We start from the raw sequence: 21,886 nt of genomic DNA on the forward strand, positions 1-21,886 counted from the left end.
AGAGCTCCATCTCCGGTGACCAATGCGGACCGTGAGCACGAGATTCCAAAATTTCATCACGTACCATTGACGGATGGCAATGAGGTCTCGTCTAGGGCTAGCAACAAGGTCACGTCTAGGGCTATATAACAACCGGAAGCACTCACAGCTATGAAGAATTGGAATGGAAGTCACTGGTGTAGACAAATTTTCTGAAAGAGGCGGAAGTAGTCGTGGCGCTCGGTGGCTCGACCTCGGCCATGGCATGTACCACGGGGCTGAGGAGTGGCTGCTGGAAAGAAGGAGCAGCAGCGCTATGGGGCAAGGCCACGATGGATACATAGCGCTGACCGAGGGCACACGCACGCTCACGCGCAGTGGCCCAGTGACGGTGGGTGGAAGCACGGCACGACGACTTCAGCGCGCAGTCAGGAGGGGAAAAACTGGCGACGACACTCCTAGGTGCGGTGGCTATCATGCTGGGAGGGGTAGCACAGAGGGCGGCGATGGTGGCCATGGCCCAGCACTGGCCAAGGTAGCCAGTAGCTCGATGCGAGGCAAGCAGAGAAAGAGGATGGACGGAGGCAAGAAAAGCAAGGAGCGGCTCTGGAGTCTTCCTATAGGACATTCCTGGACGTGAGAAAGAAAACGCACGTGGCACAGCTAGCCAGCAGGATGTGTCGGTTGGCACGGATAAGACCGCGGCCGTAGAGACAACAAGGTAGGCAAGGACAAGACTGACGCAGTAGAAAAAATAGAGGGAGGGAAGCAGTGCGAGGCTCGACCGGCTTGGAATGACACGACGGCAGCGGGCCACGGGGTATGCGACAAGGATTGCATACGTGCTTTGCTTTGGTGGTAATGGTTCTAGCTACATGCCTGGTAGAAGGAAAACTGGGGATCAGAGGAGCAGAGGCAGACAGAGATAGCAAAGACAGTGAAGCAGAGAAACAAACACGCAGACAGCATCATTCATTGTAGCAGACATGATGCGATGAAATGGGAAGTCGAACAGTGGCACCTAGTAGGGACGTGGGCACGACAGAGATTTTCAACAAGTTCGAATTTAAATTAGATTCAAAAGCTATATATATCGTCCTATTTATTAATGGATTTTATTTTATTTATAAAAATTTCTTTTCATGCTTAATCTAATAGAACAAACCGTTTGCTATTTATTTGCTAGAATTATTTTTAGACATTCCTAAATATCTCTATGCGCTGAATAATTTCACTTGGACATTTATTCGAGTCCACAAAACTGAGTCACCAGATTCACTCATCGCACCAAGTATGTTTTAAATCAAAAATCTGAGAAACTCATTTCAAAAATTTTACTCAGGCCTAAATCACGGTGCTAAATGAGCACATAACACCAGGGGTGTTACAATTACTCTAGAGTTTCTCAATTTTCTAACAGATTTTAGTCGTCTCTTAACTTGCCTTGTTGACTTCATGTTATCCTTAGAATTGTTAACCTTCGTAATCACAGTCTGGTTATCACAGTTCATATAAATAGCGGGTATGGGTTTTTGAACAACTGGTAAATCTATAAGGAGGTCACGAAGCCACTCGGCCTCAGAGCCAGTGGTGTCTAATGCTGTGAGTTCTGCTTCCATTATAGACTTCGTTAAGATAGTCTGCTTGCAAGACTTCCAGAAAACAACACCACCTCCAAGCGAAAACACATATCCACTTGTGGCATAAAGCTCATGAGCATCAGAGATCTAGTTGGCATCACAATAGCCTTCCAGCACTTTTGGATGTCTGGTATAACAAATACCATAGCTCATGGTGCCCTTTAGATAGCGCATCACTCTCTCAAGAGCACACCAGTGATCATCTCCTAGGTTTGATACAAACTGGCTCAGCTTGCACACAGCAAATGAGGTGTCAGGCCTTGTTGCACTAGCAAGATACAAGAGCGAACCAATGATCTAGGAATATCTCAATTGATCCCTTGCTATTTTCTGATTTTTCCTCAATAACACACTAGGGTCATAAGGTGTAGGAGCAGGTTCACAGTCACTAAACCCAAAGCGACTCAGCACCTTTTCCACATAGTGGGATTGTAACAGAGTTATCCCACCATCACCATCAACTCCTTTTCCACGGTTGCCCTTTGCTCCCGCCCTCTCCTCAACATCAAGAGATCCAATAAGTTCAGCCACGCTAAACTCTTGTCTCTTGTGTTTTAGAGAAGTAGCAAAATCCCTCCAAGTAGGTGGTAGCTTAGCGATTATACCGCCGACCACAAACTTGTCGGGCAACAAACATGGGAAATGTTCTAGTTCCTTTGCTAGCGCCTGTATCTCATGAGCCTGTTCGACTATAAAATGGTTTTCAACCATTTTGTAGTCATACAACTGCTCCATAAGGTACAGCTCACTACCAGCATCAGAAACTCCAAACTTTGCCTCAAGAGCATCCCATAACTCTTTGTCTGATGTGTAAGATATGTAGTTTTTCTCATACTTAGGATGAAGTGCACTAATCATGGCATCTCAAAATAGGTTATCGGCAGCCATGAAGTTTTAATCCTCCTCAGGAGTAAACTATTTAGGCTTCCCCTGCGCGGCGTGATAGCAGTTCATCGCAGTCAACCACAATACCATCTTGGCATGCCATATCATGAAATTCTTGCCATCAAAATTATTTGGCTTCAAAGCAGCAGCAAAACCACTGACAGAAAATTGTCTAATATTAGGTTTTTGCATTGTTAGAAATTTAGGCATTTTCATGATTAATTTAATATAGAAATATAACATTAGCAGGTTCATGATGGCATATATGTGCATGTGTATATCTCTAATGAACGCTACAACATGCATACATGACATACAGATGGATACAGTAAAAGCACAAAATATAGTAATCACAGAGATTAGAATGTACCCAGTGGAGGGTCCCATGCCGAGGGCATCAGTGGCTCCATTCACACTAGTCGACATAGTGCGTTGCTCGAAGTTGTGGACCGTAGTCGATGCAGGAAGATGTTCACAGTGCAGTCCCACGAACGGTCACCAGGAAGAGGACGCATTGCTGTTCCGCAAGCAATCACTAGGAAGAAGACGGGTTCCAAGAGCGATCACCACCAGGAAGAAAATGTACATGGACGAGCAGTCGTGGATCGCTCCCCAAAAACCTAATCGCCACTCACCCCGTGCAAGGTTCTCAGGCGGACGAGGGTTCCGGAGACACCTGCTCTCCCGCTACTCCGTGCGCACAGAGGTACAGGACGGGGAAGCTAGAGGGCTGTTGATATGTGGTTTCTCTCGGGAGTGGTTGCAGAAGTCAGAAGAACTGACGGAGGACTGTGGATATATGGCTATGACGGGAAGGGAGAAAGGCAGCGAAGAAATCCTAGGAGACAGAAAGCGGAAGGGATGGTAACTGGCGCAATAAATTTGCCTCCACCATCAAGGAGAGAAACTCCCATGATTATGTGGATTTAAGTGGAAAAAGACTGGCCACGCCCGCCCGCTCGCTCGCCGCCTGCCTGCCACACCACACCACGCCACGGCCACGGCCCGACCAGCGGCGGTGGCGGCGGCGCACGCGCGTGTGGCACCCCTTTGTCCTTTTCTCAGCTTCTCAATTAAGATGGATAATTTCCAACCATATAAGCTGAGTAAACATTCAGTCAAAATCACATATGGTATAAACCATACAATGCTTAATGTTACGTACCATAGAGTTTTATTTGATTTATTAAATATTATACGGGTCAAGCCCATAATATATCCAACACACCCAATGCCAAGCTGGTGACCGGCATGAAGTCAATGCAGGAGCCAAGCGCATTGCGCATGAAGCTAGAGAAGAGCCGGTAGCTCTTGTGGCTGACGAGCCAGGAAACCGACGGGCTCCTGGACATCGGCAAGGAGGCGGCAAGGCTGTGGAATAGCGACACCCGGGCTACGGTGGAGGTGGTCCCGCAGCTTGAACGGCGATGGCGATGACGACTGGGGGTATGAGTAGCCCCCGGTGATGATGATGGGCGGCTCATCGGATCTGTCATGCCAGAGCGCGCTGAGCTCCTCGTGCACCATCGCCCACGGAGGCACGGACGGGGATGAGAACAGGCAGGACAGGCTACCCGCGATGGCCGCCCCATGGCGGTGGGAGCTCGGCGCCGATAGGGACGCTGCGGCCACGCACGGCGCCAAGCCACGTGAGCTGGACTCGTGCTCCGGCGGCGCGTGGATGGCGGCGCCTAGTGGGCTGGTGTACACGGCTATTGCCGGCACGGACATGGTCGCCGGAGAGACAATTGGAATTTTGCCATTAAGAAACATGGGCTTCGCTCTTTTGCCATCCCATAAAAGAGCATTCGCTCGTTTGCCACTACAAAACTGGACACATTCGCTACAATATCTTTTCTGTATTTTGGTGTCAAATTTAATTATTTTTATTTTTGCGAACTCTTTTCTTTCCTATTTTGCCCATGAGCCTTATCTCTTCGTTTCCACTCGTTAACGGTCTCTTCACGGGAGTTCACGGAGAGCCCTGGCTGGGAGACGACCTCTGCTGGCTCAACTCTAGGTCTGCCCATGGCCGCTGCCATCACAACTCTAGGTTCTCGACGGCTCTCTTCCACCCACAGCCACCACCGCCGCAACTCTAGGTGGGCGCCGCCACGAGTAGGTCCCCGCTCTCCCCGTCGCTGGATCTGCGGCCGCTGGTCCTGCCCGTCTGGGTGCTCTTCCCCAGGCCACCGCCGCACACACCAAGCTATGGGTGAGGGTTCGTCTAGTTCATCGTTCATCCCAACAGTTGTCGTTTCTCTATATCCACTTGGCCCTAGTGGGATCCCCTGATTCCATGCCTAGAATGTGGTGATAAAGTAGTGGAATGCAAATCCTGGAAGAACAACGGTAGAATTTTCTTCAAATGCGTAAACTACAATGAATTTGTGAGTATATATTGCTCTGTTGTTTATTGTCATATACAACTGGATGAACTAGGTACTGTGTCAAGGTTTGGATAAATAAACTGGAGATAAACTGTGTTATGTATTGTCATTTCCACAGACAGTGAAGAAATGTCAATTCTTTAGGTGGTTGGAATAGTACAAGAAAGTAGTTGCAAAGAAGCTTAAAGAAGATTTGCTAGCTGCAGTGCCATTACAAGGTCATGGTGAAACTAAATGTCAAGAAGAAATGAAGCTTAAAATGCCAATTTTTATGAAGATAGGATCTATCTCAAGATGGACAAGCTTATCGATCTGGTCCAGCTGTTGGTGGTGCTCTGTTTAGTCATGACTGTCATAGTTCTTTTAGGTGTGGTAGTGCTTATTAGTAAGTGAAGCAATATTGTGTTCTAGAACTGTGTTGTATCAGTACTGGCGGGGCTATGAAATTATGTGAACCTTTATGTTCTTTTAGGTGTGGTAGTGCTTATTAGCATCTGTATCATGTACACTGAAGACCTTTCACTAATAATAGTTCCTTATGAAGCCCAGATCTTCTCCGTTGTCTCTTTTGAAGATTTATTAAGAGCCTGACAAGATGATATGTGCGAAATATTTAAGAACCCAGATACTTAACATTTAAGCTATTCATTATAATTTGTTTGGAGGGCAACTCAAAAGCGTAGAGATGCAGACATCATTAAATAAAAGGCATAATTAAAAGCTGATAAATGTACTACTATTTTCTCAAATATTTGAAGCCTGGATATTTCATCTTATAGAGATGCAGTGCATGTTCCATAACTGCAGAAATAACCACTGTTTACTGCATGTTCTAGTGCAAATATGTACCAAGTAATGAGCCAACGAACAACTGGTGCAGGATTTCATTTTCCACCACGAGCAATTGTCAAGTAGACTAACTATTAACTGAAATACCTTTTCTACTTACCAATTAGGTAGCTGTCCCAAATCTCTTCAGGCTTCCCTGTGTGTGTGAGGCCATTCCAACAGAGAAGCACAAAACTACTTGGAATAATTGATGCCAGGAACCATAGAATGTTAACCATAATGGCAGCAACTACAACTATAAGCATGGTAGGGCCACGTTATAAACGCATTGACACAATTTGGACAAAATTTTGACACAATTTCATAATCACAATAACATTCCAATAACATAAAGGTTCACACAATTTCATGGTCCAGATAACATAGTAGTTTCCATAAAGGTTCACACCATTTAAGTTACAATAACATAGGTCTAGATAAATTAACTAAGGTCTAGATACATGTTCAGATACATAGGATAAGGTCCAAATACAATTTCATGGTCACAATAACATTCCAGACACAGAGCATCAATTGGTTTTCAATTTTTTTGGCTTCAGTTTTTTTGCTGGGCTCCTCTTTTGGACTGTCTTGTCTGGTGAGGCAGCAATGATGGGATCCACACCTTCACCTAGCAGTGTGTGGAGTTGGCTGCAATAAAAGTACCACTATGAGTCATTTTTTGCTCGTGTACAAGTATAAAACAATGAGAATTAATCTGTTGCATACCCTCTTGTCACCCTAATGGGGCTGTTTTATATGATCTGCTCTCTTGTGAGCCTTGTGGGGCTAGAGAGTGCATTTGGGGCTGCTGGTGCCAAGACTTGGGTATTGGAAGGATTTGGGGCTGCTGGTGCCAAGACTTGGTCATTGGAAGGATTTGGGGCTGGTGGTGCCATTTCTTGTAGTGTTGGTTCAGTAGCACTGTCCCCTCCCTTCTTTGCTCTCTTTGTTGGGATCTTTGCATTTTCACTATACTTTGTTGTATTTTTCCTTGGCTTCCTTTGCCTGCAAGTTTGGAGACAAATATTCAAGTTAATGAGCACAACAATTTAGGACAGCAAGTGAATATAGTAGGTCTTGCCTTTTCTTAGTCCCATTAAGATGGCATTTGTAGCTTGTTTTACCATGGCCCAATTCTCCACATCTCTTGCACTTCCTTTTGCCTCTAATCATCGTTTTCTTGTCATTTTGTGCCTCATTCGTAGCTTGTTTATCTGCCTCATTTGCTGCTTCCTTGGCTGCCTTCTTTCCTTTGCTTCCACTACCTTCAAGGAAGCTTTTCATCTTGAGTTTTCTGTACCTACCAGCTGCCTTCTTGTCAAGGGGTACCTTAAGCACAAACGACAAATCAACATCTGGTCACTGTGACCTATCAGGCAATGGCTCTATAAGTCTCTTATAGGTTGCCTGGAACCTCTCAACAGAGTAATACTCGTGCACAAAATCCTCCATATTTACATTAGCGGACTGCACACTTGTTATCAAAGCCAAAGCATGTTGGCAAGGCTTACCAGTATGCTGCCACTCAAGGCAAGTGCACTCATGAAGATATGACTTCACAACATGTCTACTATTAGTGTTTGTCGTGTCCCAAATTTCTGCTGCAGAACTATCAGAGTCTACAATAGTCAAGTGTCCAAGTCCTCTTGTTCTTGCCTTCAACTGATGTATGACTGCTGGGAGGATCTTCCCATGAAGCCTTTCTGAAATTCTTCTCTTTTTTGCCCACAACACCATTATCATCTCTCTGAGTTTGTCTACGAGCTCCACAATAGGAAGGTCTTTCCAGTCCTTGATCTAATTGTTAAACACTTCAGCAAGGTTATTAGTGATATAATCACATTTAATGTTAGGATTGAAGGCAGATCTCATCCATAGCTTATAATGGTGAGCCTCCAGCCAAACCAACACATCAGGAGTAGCTTCAACAATTGAATTGAAAAAGTAACTGCAAACTTCTTGTCTATAAGCTCTAGCTGCAGGATACATCTTCGAGAATACATCATCACCATACTTTTTAATAAAGTTGTTCATTAGTGTGGTAGAACCTCCTAAATTATAGGGCCCACATGCACCTGTCACTGTCCGACGACCTTTGACATCTGTGCATATGTTTTTGGTAACTTAAGAAGACTGTTGGGTGTCCTCGGGGAACCTCGAATCATCCACAATTTTCGAGCAGGATCACGTTACAGAGTCATTGTAGTATTACAACATTTATTCAAATATCTACACCAGAGTAAAAATAGCGAAAGTCTTACAATAACATAATTTACAAAACAGTAGTTTCAAACCTTACAACTAAGTTCGATGATTATTACAAAACGAAATAGTGGAGTGGCATTATAATATAATACAAAACACACAATGAAACTGCCCTGCCCAAGGGCCACACATTTACTTCTCATCGTCATCACAAGGAACAACCGTCATGCAGCATGATCCAAAATAGATCTGCTCATGAGGCTCACCTGCAACAAGGGTCAATGAACCCTAAGTACAAAAGTACTCAACAAGACTTAACCGAAATAAGAACTGATAAACTCAGGAATGCAGTCTCAGGGATTCAAGGTATGGCTTTAGCAATAATCAAAGTTATTTTGCGTAAAAGCTCTTTAATAAAAAATTCTTTAATTTGACATTTATAACTTCATAAAATCATATACAAAGCTGACATGATCCGTATGGAGATCATGAAACTTCATATCCAACACTTTCTCAACCAGCCTCAAGTTCCAGTTATTAATACTACGATGATGAATAGTGAGTTGAGTCTCCATAACCGAGGAGCAACGATGATTCGAACCGATTAAGACCCAGCTGGGAATTCCAGACCACACGACATATGCAGGTCCCCGACCTACATATACCAACCTGCACTCAGATCCTCTAAAACAAGAATGGGTCTGCGCCACTCGAGAATACAGTACTCCACCAATCCAGCCCATGGCCACGTGGGTACACGCTATTCCCGCCATCTCTCCACTCCTAGTGCGCGAGTAGCCATTCTCGTACTAGAATCGCCAAGTTAAGGCTTACCGGAGTATGTGGTTAGTATTACAAAGTCTCACCTCATGCAATTCAACAACGGTACGGACCTTAATCGACACAGACGGAAAGTACCCGCTCACAAGACCTCCATGTCTTGTGGCTCACACACACCGAGTCCGCCCGGTCTAGATTTATTACTCCACATTCCCATATCACATGATGACATAAGTAACCAAAGTTCCATTTAAAATTTGTAGGTGGCAGTTAATCACCCGACTTTCATCGTTCTAAGCATAGCTAAGCAAAACTAGGCATATACGAATTTAAAACTGGTAATATGGTAAATATGGAATCACAAGGTTGGTAATGTACCAATTTGGTTTGTACTTGACTCCTAATCACTTAATGCAGTAAAAAGAAGCAAAAGCGAAATCAATTTGTAAAATACAAGGTAGGGTTGTATGCATCCGGGGCTCGCCTTCGTTGACGGAAAAGTCTGGTTCCTACGACGTTTCACAAGTATTCGATCCGACCTCAACAGACGGATTAACCTCCTCCGCAACTTGATTAACTACTACGTGTTCACCTTCGTTCACTACACGTAGTAACAGTGCCATGTTTAACATGATGCGGAGTACGAAACATGATGCTCGATGATGGATGCAAAAATTAACAATTTGAATACAACTTTCCTTCGCGGTACAGTTACAAGTCAAACTAACCAAATCTTTTTCGTACTACTTACATCAATTGCCAAGGATCATTACCAACTAATGACCCAAGGACATCACTCAATCAAAAATGCAAACAAAACCTAAATCACTAAAGGTTACTATTTGCTTTTATGAATTAATTAATTAATTAAGAATTATGAAATAAATCAACTTGTTCCAATTGACCTCAAAATTTTTGTAAATATTCATTACATGATAAGTAAGTGACAAGACAAATTTCATAATTTTTGGACAATTAAATAAGCCTAGAAAAATCATGGAAATCCATTTATTAATAAATTGAGCAATTTTTATCACATTAAAAAAGTACTGAAAAACAACATTTCATATTTTTTCTAAATAATATACATCATAGAGAGGTCACACAAAAATTTTCATAATTTTTGGGGCTCTAAATAATTCTACACAAAAATAACAAAAGCATACACTATTCAATCATTTCTGAAAAAAAAATTCATTTTCAAATCACTGAGTCACTGACACCTTGACCCCACCTGTCATCCCCTTCCTCCCACGCTGACTACGGCAACAACGGCGCTGACCGGCGATTCCTCGTCGACAGGGAGACCAACGGTGACGACCAAGGTACCAAAACACTACCCTCGACTAGGCGCATCGGTCTAGGGCACAAGCTGGACTAGCTACGGACTGGACCGAGCACTACGCCGGCCATGGCGGACACGGTGGCACGGCAGCACTACGCCGGTGACGTGAAACCAGTAGAGCTTAAACAAAGGATCCAGGAAGCACCAGTAGCTCACCCCGAACGCGTTGAAGCAAGGAACGAGGTTGGAGAAGCAACGGAGAGGCGTGACGACGACCACGGTGATCACGGCAGAGCAAAGATCGTCGGTGAAGGAGAATCGGCGACTGCAGTGATCAAAATGAGTAAACAACAATGGATTAAGTACTATAGCATCGAGACGAAGCCGTAGGTACACTGATCACGGGCAACGGCTCACCGGAGGGCTCTGGCCACGATGACACGCCCGCGGCGGTGAAGTTGCCGGCCGTGAGGAAGAAAGACGTGGACAGCGGATTCTCGGCAATTTCAGGCGACCAATGTTAGCTGGCTGGATTCACAAGGAAAAGATGGAACTAGGACGGCCTTTACCAAGATGGCAACGGCGCTGGGGAGACGATGCAAGCTCGCCGGAGTGATGACAACGGCGGCGGCGGTGAAAACAGAGGAAGAAGAAAAACGACGACGACGGCGTCTCGGTACTTATAGCGCGGCTCAGAAGCTCAAGGAAGCCACGACGGAGCCATTTCCGCGCCAGCGCGACGCCAAAGACAGCCACGACGCGCCTAGAACGCCGAAGAAGGCCTGCCGGCAATGTAGCTTAGACGGTGAACACTGTTCACAGTATTTACAAGATTGCCATTCGCCAAAATTCACAAATTACTCTCAAATTTTCATAACAACTCAAAAATCTCCAAAAACAAAAGTTGTTCAAAATCAAAAGTTCTACAACTTTGCTTTTATAATCAACCCCTAATTCGGTCTAGATTTTGAAATGGACTTTTGAATTCGAATAGGGGAAATTTAACGAATTACGCCTTTTTGAATTACTCCAAATTTTTCTAAACAACTTGAAAAACTCCAAAAACAAACTTTGTATAACTTGTCAAGCTCTACACTTTTGCTTTAAGGCTCAACCCCAAAATATGCTTAGATTTTGAAATGAGTTTTCAGGGTAGGATTTAAATGTTGAAAATCAGGGTTTTCTCGAAAATTTAAAAATCCAAGCAAACTTTGAACTTGAGTCAAACAATACAATTCAACACATACCACATAAATATAAACTTGTTTTAGTGTATGCATCTCAAAGTTTTCACCAAATGCCAAATGCTTTGCAATGCGTATGATGACATGTCAGGTTTTAGTATTTAAACACCCGAGGTGTTACAATTAGATGTCTAAAGCACTCCCTATGTTCAGCCTTAGGAAAAACTTTCTGAACTGCATTTTCCATACCTTTGCATGCATCTGATGAGATAGCTAAAATAGGAAGATCTCCTATGGCCTCATGGAAATGAGTCATAAACCAAGTCCAGTTATCTATTGTCTCGCCATCAATGAAGCCGAAAGCAACTAGGTACATCCAGTTGTGACCATCTATACCACAAGCAGCAGCTAAATGACCATTCCATCTACCATTAAGTGCAGTAGAGTCTATGCTAAGGTATGGCCTGCATCCTTCTAAGAAACCTTCAATGCAAGGTTGTAGTGCACAGAAAAATCTATGCAAATAGAACATGTTGTCTACCTTCTTAATGCCAATCTCAATAACACTGCCTGGAGACTTCTTCAGTACCTCTGCCCTCCAATTGAATAGTAGCTGAAAGCTATCTTCCCATTTGTCATACAATTCTCTCAAAGCAATTTGCCTACCTTTCCAAATAGTGTCATAATGAATTTGGCACTTCTGCTCATCCTGCAAAGTTTTTTCTAGTTCCTTACAGCCCATACTTGTTTTCTTTCTAAGGTGATGTATTGCCTTTTGTAGCAACCCAAGCACTGGTTGGTGTCGTAGTCTTCCTCCTAGCACTTGATGTACATGTGTGGTCACCAATAAGCTTTGTCACCTGCAAAAAAATTAATTAGTGAATGCAAACAATAATAGATGTGTGGTACCATAATGGTGCACCCATCAGGTTGTCTACGCCCAACAAGATGCCAAGGACAATCTTCTCCTTTGCAATCAGCAATGTATCTAGATGGGTCTATTTTGACAATGTGTAGTTCAAACTCTTCATTTATAGCAAATTGTCTCACAACCAATCTAAACTCCCTCATGTTAGGATACACTGTGCCAAGATCCATTCTAGGCCAATTTGGATCATGCACCATAGTCCTCACCCCTGGTAAATAGTCATCAACATCAATGGTTGCCCCAGTTGTATCAACTTTCCAAGTATCATCGTTCTGTTCACCGCAAACTTTCCTAGCTGCCTCCCATGCCTTATCAGCCTCGTCATCCTCAAGCCTAAGTCCCAACAATGCATACATCACCACATCATCAACCATCTCTATTCTTCCCTCTTCATCTCGACTTTCTTCAATACATAGCGTATCCCAATCAATAAGAGGTGTCCGCAGCTGCTGTGCAGGAGGTTCTACCGCTGCTAAGCTAAGTTCAGGCTCTCCATCTAGCCTAGTACATGAAAAAAGTGGTATAGTTAGGAGATCTCCAAAGTTAGATTACCACCGCATCTACACTAATAGAGGCTAATCTACATGCTAGCAAGAATGCGTACCCTAGGATGAGATCTGGCTAGTGGTTGTCCATCCAGCACTTGGAGCAGCGCGGGTGTGGGCGATGGTACCGGGAACCCTGGCTGGCTATGGGGAGACAGCCAAGGAGGTGGGCTGACGCGGACGCGTCGGGGCGGCGGCGGGGGGCTCTCGGCGAGTACGCGTCAGCCCTGGTGGCGTTGGTCTATCCTGTGACCGAACGAATTGGGGATCGAATGGATTGGATACGAGAGATACGGTTGCTGGTGAGCAGGAGCAAAACGAGAAAGAAAAGAGGCTGCGAAAATAAAAAAAAAAATTGCAACAAAATACAAAAAGGGTATTCTAGCGAGTGTGTCCAGTTTCATAGTAGCAAACGAGCGAATCCCTTTTGTGGGATGGCAAAAGAGCAAAGCCAACGTTTCATAATGGTAAAATTCCAATTATCTCATCGCCGGAAGCCGAGCAGCCTCTCAACCAACCACCACAAGCGAAGCGAAGCTTACTCCAATCAGCGGCACCAAGCAGGAATAAACCAAACCCGCTGCTATAATTGCGATCCTGGGGGCCTCAAACAATTGAATGCCCACGAGCTCGAAGCTTCGGAATCAAGCAACCCCACTAATCCTGGGGTCGTCATGTTGGTGAAGGAAAAAAAAGTAATAAACTTGTAGAATGAATGGGTCTTGTATTTTGGATGGTTGTTGGAGACAGTCGTGAGGTGTGGATTTCGGGTGCGTTAGCAGAAGAATCTAGGGTCGAGGGCCTCTAGCCTCCTGAATTTTTTTGTTTTTCAGCTCTCTTTTTTAAGATTTTCATAAATACGCCCTTGGCAGTATCTTTTCAAAAAATAGACCCTGACCTCGACGCCGTAACAATTGACGCCGAGTTTATACGTCTCAGCGCTAATTGCTTTGGCGCCGAAGTCCAGGGTCATTTTGTTCATGTCGTTGACGTGGCTACTTGCATGGCGCGGACGTGGCATGAGCTCGACGCTAATTACTACGGTGCCGAGCTATGGAAATTAATAAATTTTAATTTTTATCATGACTTGGATATTGAGAAATGTGGCTAACTCTAGATTTTTTACAGAGACTTGTTGTTTGATCACTTAAAATAGTCTAGAAATACTTAAGATAAAAAATAATCTAGGGTTTATGTTCATGAACTAGCTTAAAAATGTTTTTAAGTGTTGGATCAATAGTTAACTCCTTTTTTCATGATGCTGTTTTGACCAGGGTAAAACTATAGTTTCTTTGTTAGATATGAAGTTTGACCTTTAATATAAGTTGTAGTTTGAGTTGAGTACACCAAACTTTGCTTTTGGATCTAAACCTAAATCAGTCTTTAACATGGCCGAATTGTGACGCTGTTTTGGCGGCCGAGCAATAACCGGCCATGTTAAAGACTGATTTAGGTTAGGTCCAAAAGCAAAATTTGTTGTACTCAACTCAAACTACAACTTCTATTAAAGGTCAAACTTCATATCTAGAACAGAAACTATAGTTTTACTCTGGTCAAAACAGCATCATGAAAAAAGAGTTAACTATTGATCTAACACTTAGAAGCATTTTTAGGCTAGTTCATGAACATAAACCCAAGATCATTTTTTATCTTAAGTATTTCTAGACTGTTTTAAGTGATCAAACAATAAGTCACTGTAAAAAAATATAGAGTTAGCCATATTTCTCAATATCCAAGTCATGGTAAAAATTAAAATTTATCAATTTCTATAGCTCGGCGCCGTAGTAACTGGCGCCGAGCTCATGCCACGTCTGTGCCACGCAAGCAGTCACGTCAACGACAAGAAAAAAATGACCCTGGACCTCGCTCCAAAGCAATTGACGCCGAGACGTGTAAGTTCAGTGCCAATTGTCACGGCGCTAAGATCAGGGTCTATTTTTTAAAAGGACACCGCCAGGAACGTATTTGTAAAAATCTTTCAAAAAAAAGCTGAAAAACAAAAAAAATCGGTCCGGCCTCCATGCCAACAATAGCTGCGCGCGGGTGCAATGGCGAAACTGCCCCCCGCCAGCCAGGACGTCCAGCCGGAATTCACCTTATTTTACCTCATCCGCTGCTGGCTACTTTCGGATAAGATCTGTTCCTTCCCGCACGACATGGTCATCCAAATCCGCAGCTTCTTCGTAATCCCTGGTGGCTAACAAGACTCGTTATTAACTCGCTATAAATGCTAATAGCTTCTTCGTTAACTCCCTCCCTTCCAAATTAGATGTGTCACGGTGGTAGTCGATGCTAAAAAAAGTATTCTCTCTGTTCTAAATTATAAATTGATTTGACTTTTTAGTATATTTATTTTATTTTATATTTAGATGTACGTTATATATTTAGATATGCAGTAAAATCGATGTAGTACCAAAAAATCAAAATGACTTATCCTTTAGAACAGAGAGTCACATATGTCACTCTAAAATGCCATCGTGTTTGAGCATCGAATGTAAGATCCATTAAGTTAAGAAACAACTAGCATATTGTTCCTTTTGTTTTCACTCTCTAAGGCCTTGTTCTTTTGTTTTCAAAATTAGAGGAATTCAAGGGGTTTTTAATTTGTAGGGGATTTAACCTCCCTCAAACCCTCCCAATCACCTTAGGTTATGTTTGGTTCCAAATAAGTCACCTACTTATAAGTTAAAAAGTGAAATAAGTAACTGATTTTACCAAACACAATCAACTTATAAATCACCCCTGCTTATAAGAAATAAGCTTATTCATCCCTGCTTAAAACTTATAAGTCATCATTTTCTGCGTGGGGCCCACACCTTTCACTTAACAGGCATGAGCTTATAAGTCATCTACAACCAAACAGGCATGACTTATAAGTCACTGGTTTTCAGTTACCTGACTTAATAAGTCACCTGACTTATGAAAACCAAACAGGGCCTTAGTTTTGGGATCAAACCAACAGACCTTAAAAAGTAATCGAGGCGGTCAATATCTTTTATTCATGCGCCGCCGGCAGCAACATAAAAATCAATGTAGAAACCTTCTGCTTCTGTGAGGATACACTAAGTTAATGTATTTAAGTGCCATTCTCTTGACTAACTCAGCTTAAATAAATTAATTAACTTAGTAATTTCTAAAATACCATCTACATACTTCACGAGCACGAGACACAAGATGCCAGTTGCGTAATATACATTTATAGCCGTCACAACTCAAGACTCGATCTTAACACAAAATTACACAATCGTCCGAAACATATATTACAAATATTATTAAATTAATAAGTTTAGGTGCACAAAACAAAATTGGGACTAGTAGCTAATCTAAATGTGATTTGTAAACTGAATGGTTATCCTATCATGTTTCACCCAAGTAGCTACGTTGCAAACTAAAGTCTAACTAGTAACTAGTGGCCACCTTGTCCATGGACATTGCCATCATAATTTCATATGGCTCATGTTATTCACTCACTTTGCCAACTCTGGTGGGATGACATAGCATCACCATAGTCCTTTAGGTACTTGTAAAACAACTTGGAGGCAGTACCGTGAGTACCATGATGGTACTTCGCAGGACTCACCTAGACAATATACAAAGGGTTATGCATTTGGCATTAGCAAGGTATAAGTTGTGTTGCATAAAAAGTATTTTGTGTATAAAGTAGATGTCGTCTATCAACTGCATCTAAACATAGCATAACTTTAAGCATTAGCATGAACATAAGCATAATGGTGAAGCTTGATCTTAAACGAGACCTCTAAATTGCACACACTACTCTCAAGTAGTAGTCATAGAACGTGCTCATAACCGAGAGCGCGGTATTTGAATAGTAATCGCATTCAAGACTTTGCGGACATGTATAAGTTTTACTCACTCAAGAACAAGGATACAACTCATTCGACCCATTCGTACAATCGTACGTGAGGAGTGTCAGGGAACAATGCTAGGGTACCTGAAGAGGAGGAGCTAATAACAATCAACATTGATTCATTCGAGCAGTCAAGAGCGCGACTACAGCTCCAACCGACCCCAGGTGCGCAAGCTCCGCCTCGCCCAACCTCTGAGGACGGGCTTTGCCTCGCCCGACACCGAGGCCGCGGGCTTCGCCTCGCCCGACCTCTGAGGGCAGGCTCCACCTCGCCCGACCTCTGAGGGCGGGCTCCGCCTCCCCGACACCGAGGCCACAGGCTCTGCCTCGCCCGACCTCTGGGGGCGGGCTCCGCCTGCCCGACCCTTGGGTTTGCGCTCTGCCTCACCCGGCGTCTGGGGGGACTCCGCCTCGACCGACCCCGAGGCCGGGGAATCCGTCTCGCATGACGAAGACCCATACCGCCGCCGATCGCTACAGGTCCAAGCGAATGGGCCTGGGTCAAAGCTCTGGCACTAGGGAGGTAACTGGCATGCCCTGATATAACCCGTGGCCATGACGGGCCATACCTAGGGATTCACATCAGGGACAGCGTTGAGCGTACTGGTGTTGTTCTGCCTAACACTCGTACGAGCACTGATAGGCGCGTCAGTTCACCACGATGTCCGCCAGGACGGAGTGGAGCACCATGACCAGGAGACGACATCTGAGCATGGCACCAATGACGGACAGGGCCGTGATGTAGAGCTATCCCTGTTGATGTCTATAGGGTCGGCGGGACCCACGTGAAGGAAAAGAAGGACCCGACGATCCTGGCGGACTTTTTCTCCTTCTCATTCTCCTCTTTTCCCTCCACTGTAACCCATGCTTTCCCTTGGCCTATAAAAGGGAAAGCAGGGCATCCCATAAGTATCATCGCAACACATCGCATCAAATGGTACTCGAATCCATCGAACCCCGAACTGACCAGAACACACCAGCACACAGCCGGGAACCGATTGAGCTCTCGGCACCCATTCCGTCCTCTCACCAGAGACTTAGGACCTGTCCCTCTCACGACCGTTTGTAACCCCTACTACGAACTTTCGATGCTAGTAACACAAGCAGCAGCAACGAGCTGGACATAGGGACATTCTGCCCGAACCAGTATAAACCTCATGTCCTCTTAGCACACCATCCGAGCTAAACACGCAATATTAGAAATTTACTAGTCAGTGGCAACTCAAAACACCGATAGTTGGCATGCTAGGTAGGGGCCTTTTGTGTGTCTCGACATCCACACCATGCCTCGGATGGCTAGTCACAACCTCAGCTAGCTTCTGGGCGCGCACGTGCGCTTCGAGGACCTGGACTTCATTTTCACGATGGAGGGAGAGTTGGCAATGGCTCCCGCCGCCGTCTGACCTCTTCACTCCACCGACCTCGATGCGATCGCCAAGGCACTTGAGGGGCTACAGCTGCACGCACCTGAGGCCCGCGCCCCTGGAAGCAACCAGCTCCTTGACTTCGACTACGGGAGGTTAGAGCGCCAACTCGGTGTCTTCCTAGGACCTCGGCTGAAATGACCTGATTTTCGTGAAGGAAAATCCACAGAGTCGAAGTGTAATAAGACCATTGTAGATCATATTACCCAAATTCCAGTCGAATATCACATCCATACAACGTAATATCAGAGTACAAATAGTGCGGAATTACATAAATTATTACATCACCGCATTGGTGGAATCAAAAGTAGCATTCATTCAGAACAGCTTGAAGATAAGATCGCCAAACTCGAGCGTAGGAACGAACCCCTCAACCGTCAAACTCCTCAGAGCTATACTCCTCAGCAGAACATGTGTGCCAAAATTTATCAGTACGATTTGTACTGGCCACTCCCACCCTATGAGCATTGCTTTGTGGAAATTGGATGCAAGTTGGATATAATCAAAAGGAACATATAAGGCTGGGGTTTTCCTATGTTTTAGCATATCAAGTATATAATAATAGTTGGTCAAGTTTTAACGCCATTCCCACACACATTCCACCCCATTCCCGTCCAGAGCCAGGTTTCGATCCAGGGATCGATCTACCACCATCACCATACCATCGCTCAGTCGACAGGCCAACTCCCTCTCGGCACTGTCTCATGGCCCGTAGACCCTGGCTACGTCCGACACTCTCTCACGAGGGAAGAAGAGAAGGACTCATCTCACTATCTAGTTTAAGCGAAACCCAGGAAAGGTCCATAGCCGACTAGTCGGCATATGTATCGATCAATCAACCATACACTCTGTAGAGGTTTTACATAACCACAAGATCTGCCTTCTTCACTGACCATCGTCAACTGGGCTGATTCTGGCCGCTTGCTAGCCTAGGATAATGCCACTCTACCATTCAGCCCTGGTACACCCCAAGTCTAGTTGGGGCGGCTGAAACTGTGAGTCATGAGCTGGGTCCACAAGGTCTCCATGAAGTCTCATAAGGGTGTGGGGGAAATCCTCCGCGCCCCGTGCCTCCTTACACTGTCTGCTATCAACCTAGCAGTAGTGGCAATATCCTACCAAGTAGTTCGGCCGTCCCACACCATATAGGGCGAGTGGTACGTAAGGCTTCCTGGTGAATCTGAGTACTAGTAAGTCCTTAGGGATGACCAAGCCAGAATGTCTTCACAGGGTTTCCATTTACCGTGCCACCACAGCACCTCCACCCCGGGCTCCTCCCATCATAGGTTCACACCTAGGGCCACCTCATATACCATTTACCCACCATAGGTATCCAGTTTCTAGGGGTGCCCAGGTAGCACCCCACGGCAAGACTTGCCTTAGGCTCGTCGTATATTCCAACTTGGTCGACACAACCCTTACCCTCCATGCACCCAAGTCACACATGCAGCACTCTCCCCATAGTCTAGATAACACCAGTTTCCACCATGCATCAATGTAGTACAAGTGTAGTAGAAGTAATAAGCAATGAAATATAGCAATAAGCGTGTGTCAAGCCTAATAGCAGGGTAAGCAGGGGTAAGGTTGTGTCAAGGTAAAGGCCATCAAGTAAGCATACTACCATCCAAGTCCTATCATAGTGTGAATATAACAATAAAGTAAGCAATAGCAGTCCTATTTTAGCCATGCGTAATAGGTTCTACGAGGTTGGGTGGGATGTGGCACCTTCAGTGTAGTCGTCTCCGTACTCCTCATGGTACTCTCGGTCCTCGTCCATCAGGTTCTCCTCCGAGTCTACAAACGATCGCATTATAGTCGTGTTAGCGACGTCTTTAGAATAGCACAAAAAGCAATGAAAATTCAAAAAGAGCCAAATGCCTCAAACATGGGTTTATTGCGTAGAGCTCGATTTTAGATGAATTTTGATCCTGGTCTTGTATTTTTCTGTGTTTGTATGAATTAGTTATGAATTTTCGAAGTTTAAATCACTTCTGACAATGGGAAAAGGCTGAATTAATATCGTGCTGACACGTGTCACGCTTATGTTGGTCCACGTGGCATGCTGACGTCAGCATGACATCATCTCGACCGTTTCATCCTCTGACAAGTGGGTCCTGCATGGCGGTGTCACTGACATGTGGCCCCGGTCAATGGTCAACGTTGACCGGTCAATGGCCAATACAGGCTGGGCCTCGACTGGGATGGTTGGGCCTAGATTTGGGCCAGGCTTGGCCCACCACATGGCGCGCGCTAGTGCGGCCACATCGTCTTACTGGGCCACTAACGGGCCATGATCCATGGGCATAGGTGAGGCGCTATTCATGGTGAACCTGCCTGTGTTGGTCCATGGACCGCAGAGCCGGTCTATGAAGGACTGGGTCCACTTACTCCTTCCCAGGGTTTGGTTCACGTGCACGACGTGGTCGTGGTCGGAGCTCGGCGGAGCTGCTTGGGATGTGGTCGACGTGGTCATGGTCGGAGCTTGGCGGAGCTACTCGGGACATGGTCGACGGGGTCGTGGTTGGAGCTCGGCGGAGCTGCTCGGGACGTGGTCGACGTGGTCATGGTCGGCGAGGGGAAAATCCCCTTCTCTTCCCCGGCGGGGCTCCCGCCGGCCGTGAGGTCACCGGCGAGCCCCTGCGGCGGCGCTAGTGTCCGATTAGGGTAGGCGATAGCTTCCCCATGCCATGGCAACTGCGACGATGGGGTTGGGGCGACGGCTAGGGCTTCCTAGGGCTCTGGCCACGGTGAACGGCAGCGTGAGTTCGTCGGTGTGCATGGATAGGGATGCAGTGGTAGCAAGAGCCCAGTTGGAGGAGCGTGTGAGCTCCACGGTGCTTCTATGGCCACGGTGGGCGTGTTGAAGGAGCTCCTGGTGCTCCCAGTGGCTCCGGCCACGGTGGTGGGGCAAAGCGGTGGCGTTCTGACAAGGTGCGCTACGGCACGCAGGGCTCCGGTGGGCTTCTTCCTCGGCTAAGGTGAGCGTGGTGTGTCTCTCGTCATGGCGGAGCCAGTCGGGGTGTCAACGTCGCCTTTACCGTGACGTAGAAGGCACGATGGTCTCGCCATGGTTGTGCTCTCGGCCATGGTGAGCGTGCCTGTGCATGTGCGCTCCTGCTCTGATGTACAACGTCATGGCTGGGGTCCTCCTTTTGGCTGATGGCAGCGCGCACGGCGCGTCTTGGGTCTCGGCAAGCATGGCCATGGTAGTCTCCCTAGCTAACCAGTTGGGCTAGGCCAGAGCTTGAAGCTTCAGTAAGGTTTCGATCATGTTGGTGCATGTTCCATTTGGCTAGGGAGGTGGTCTCAGCAAGATGGTTCACCGTGGGGAGTTCGAAGGCGATGGTGGTGGTGCGGTGTCAATGGTGTAGCAGAGCCGAGCTAGGATAGAGGTACTCGCCGTCTTCCACGCCGGTAGCTCCTCCCTTCTTGCTCTGGCAGCGGCGTCCTTCTCCGCGCCTCTCCTTCTCCTCTCGTCCCTCGGCTTAGTGTGCTGGTGCGAACCGCACAGCGGCGGCGAGGTGAATGGAGGGCTAAGGCTCGGGGGTCCTCCTTTTGTAGGCCGAGCTCCATGCTCATCCATGGTAGATGGCAGTCGAGCGGTGGTGATGTGTGCGGCGCATCCAATGGCCCGTGTGCGGTAGCGTAAGCGCGGCGCAAGGGGGAACAGGGTCATGCTTCTTGCGTGACCCCCTAGCCCACGCCTGCTACGCTAGTCGGCCCCCGGTCGTGCGGGGAGAATGCATGGGCGAGGGGAAGAAGACACTACTGTGCTGACGCATGGGGTCCGGTTGGCAGCGGGTGCGGCTCAGGCGTGTTGCGACGTGGTGAAGCGGTACGGGCTAGCAGGTGGGACCCGACGGTCGGCGTCTGCACGCGCACGGGTGGCGAGGCAAAGCTGGGCCAGCTTCGTGGGCCGCATGCGCGAGTGGCAGGCAGGCT

General features: G+C 46.0%; 2 pseudogenes; both read right to left on the bottom strand.

Moving 5' to 3' along the window:
- Nucleotides 1-4,235, bottom strand: part of LOC136473224 (probable GTP diphosphokinase RSH2, chloroplastic) — a 38,917-nt pseudogene extending 34,682 nt beyond the window's left edge.
- A 2,017-nt stretch (nucleotides 4,236-6,252) lies between these two features.
- Nucleotides 6,253-13,634, bottom strand: LOC136469706 (uncharacterized; annotated as a pseudogene).
- Nucleotides 13,635-21,886: the final 8,252 nt, after the last annotated feature.

The sequence above is a fragment of the Miscanthus floridulus genome, chromosome 8 (genome assembly GCF_019320115.1).
Source record: "Miscanthus floridulus cultivar M001 chromosome 8, ASM1932011v1, whole genome shotgun sequence".
Classification (NCBI taxonomy): domain Eukaryota; kingdom Viridiplantae; phylum Streptophyta; class Magnoliopsida; order Poales; family Poaceae; genus Miscanthus; species Miscanthus floridulus.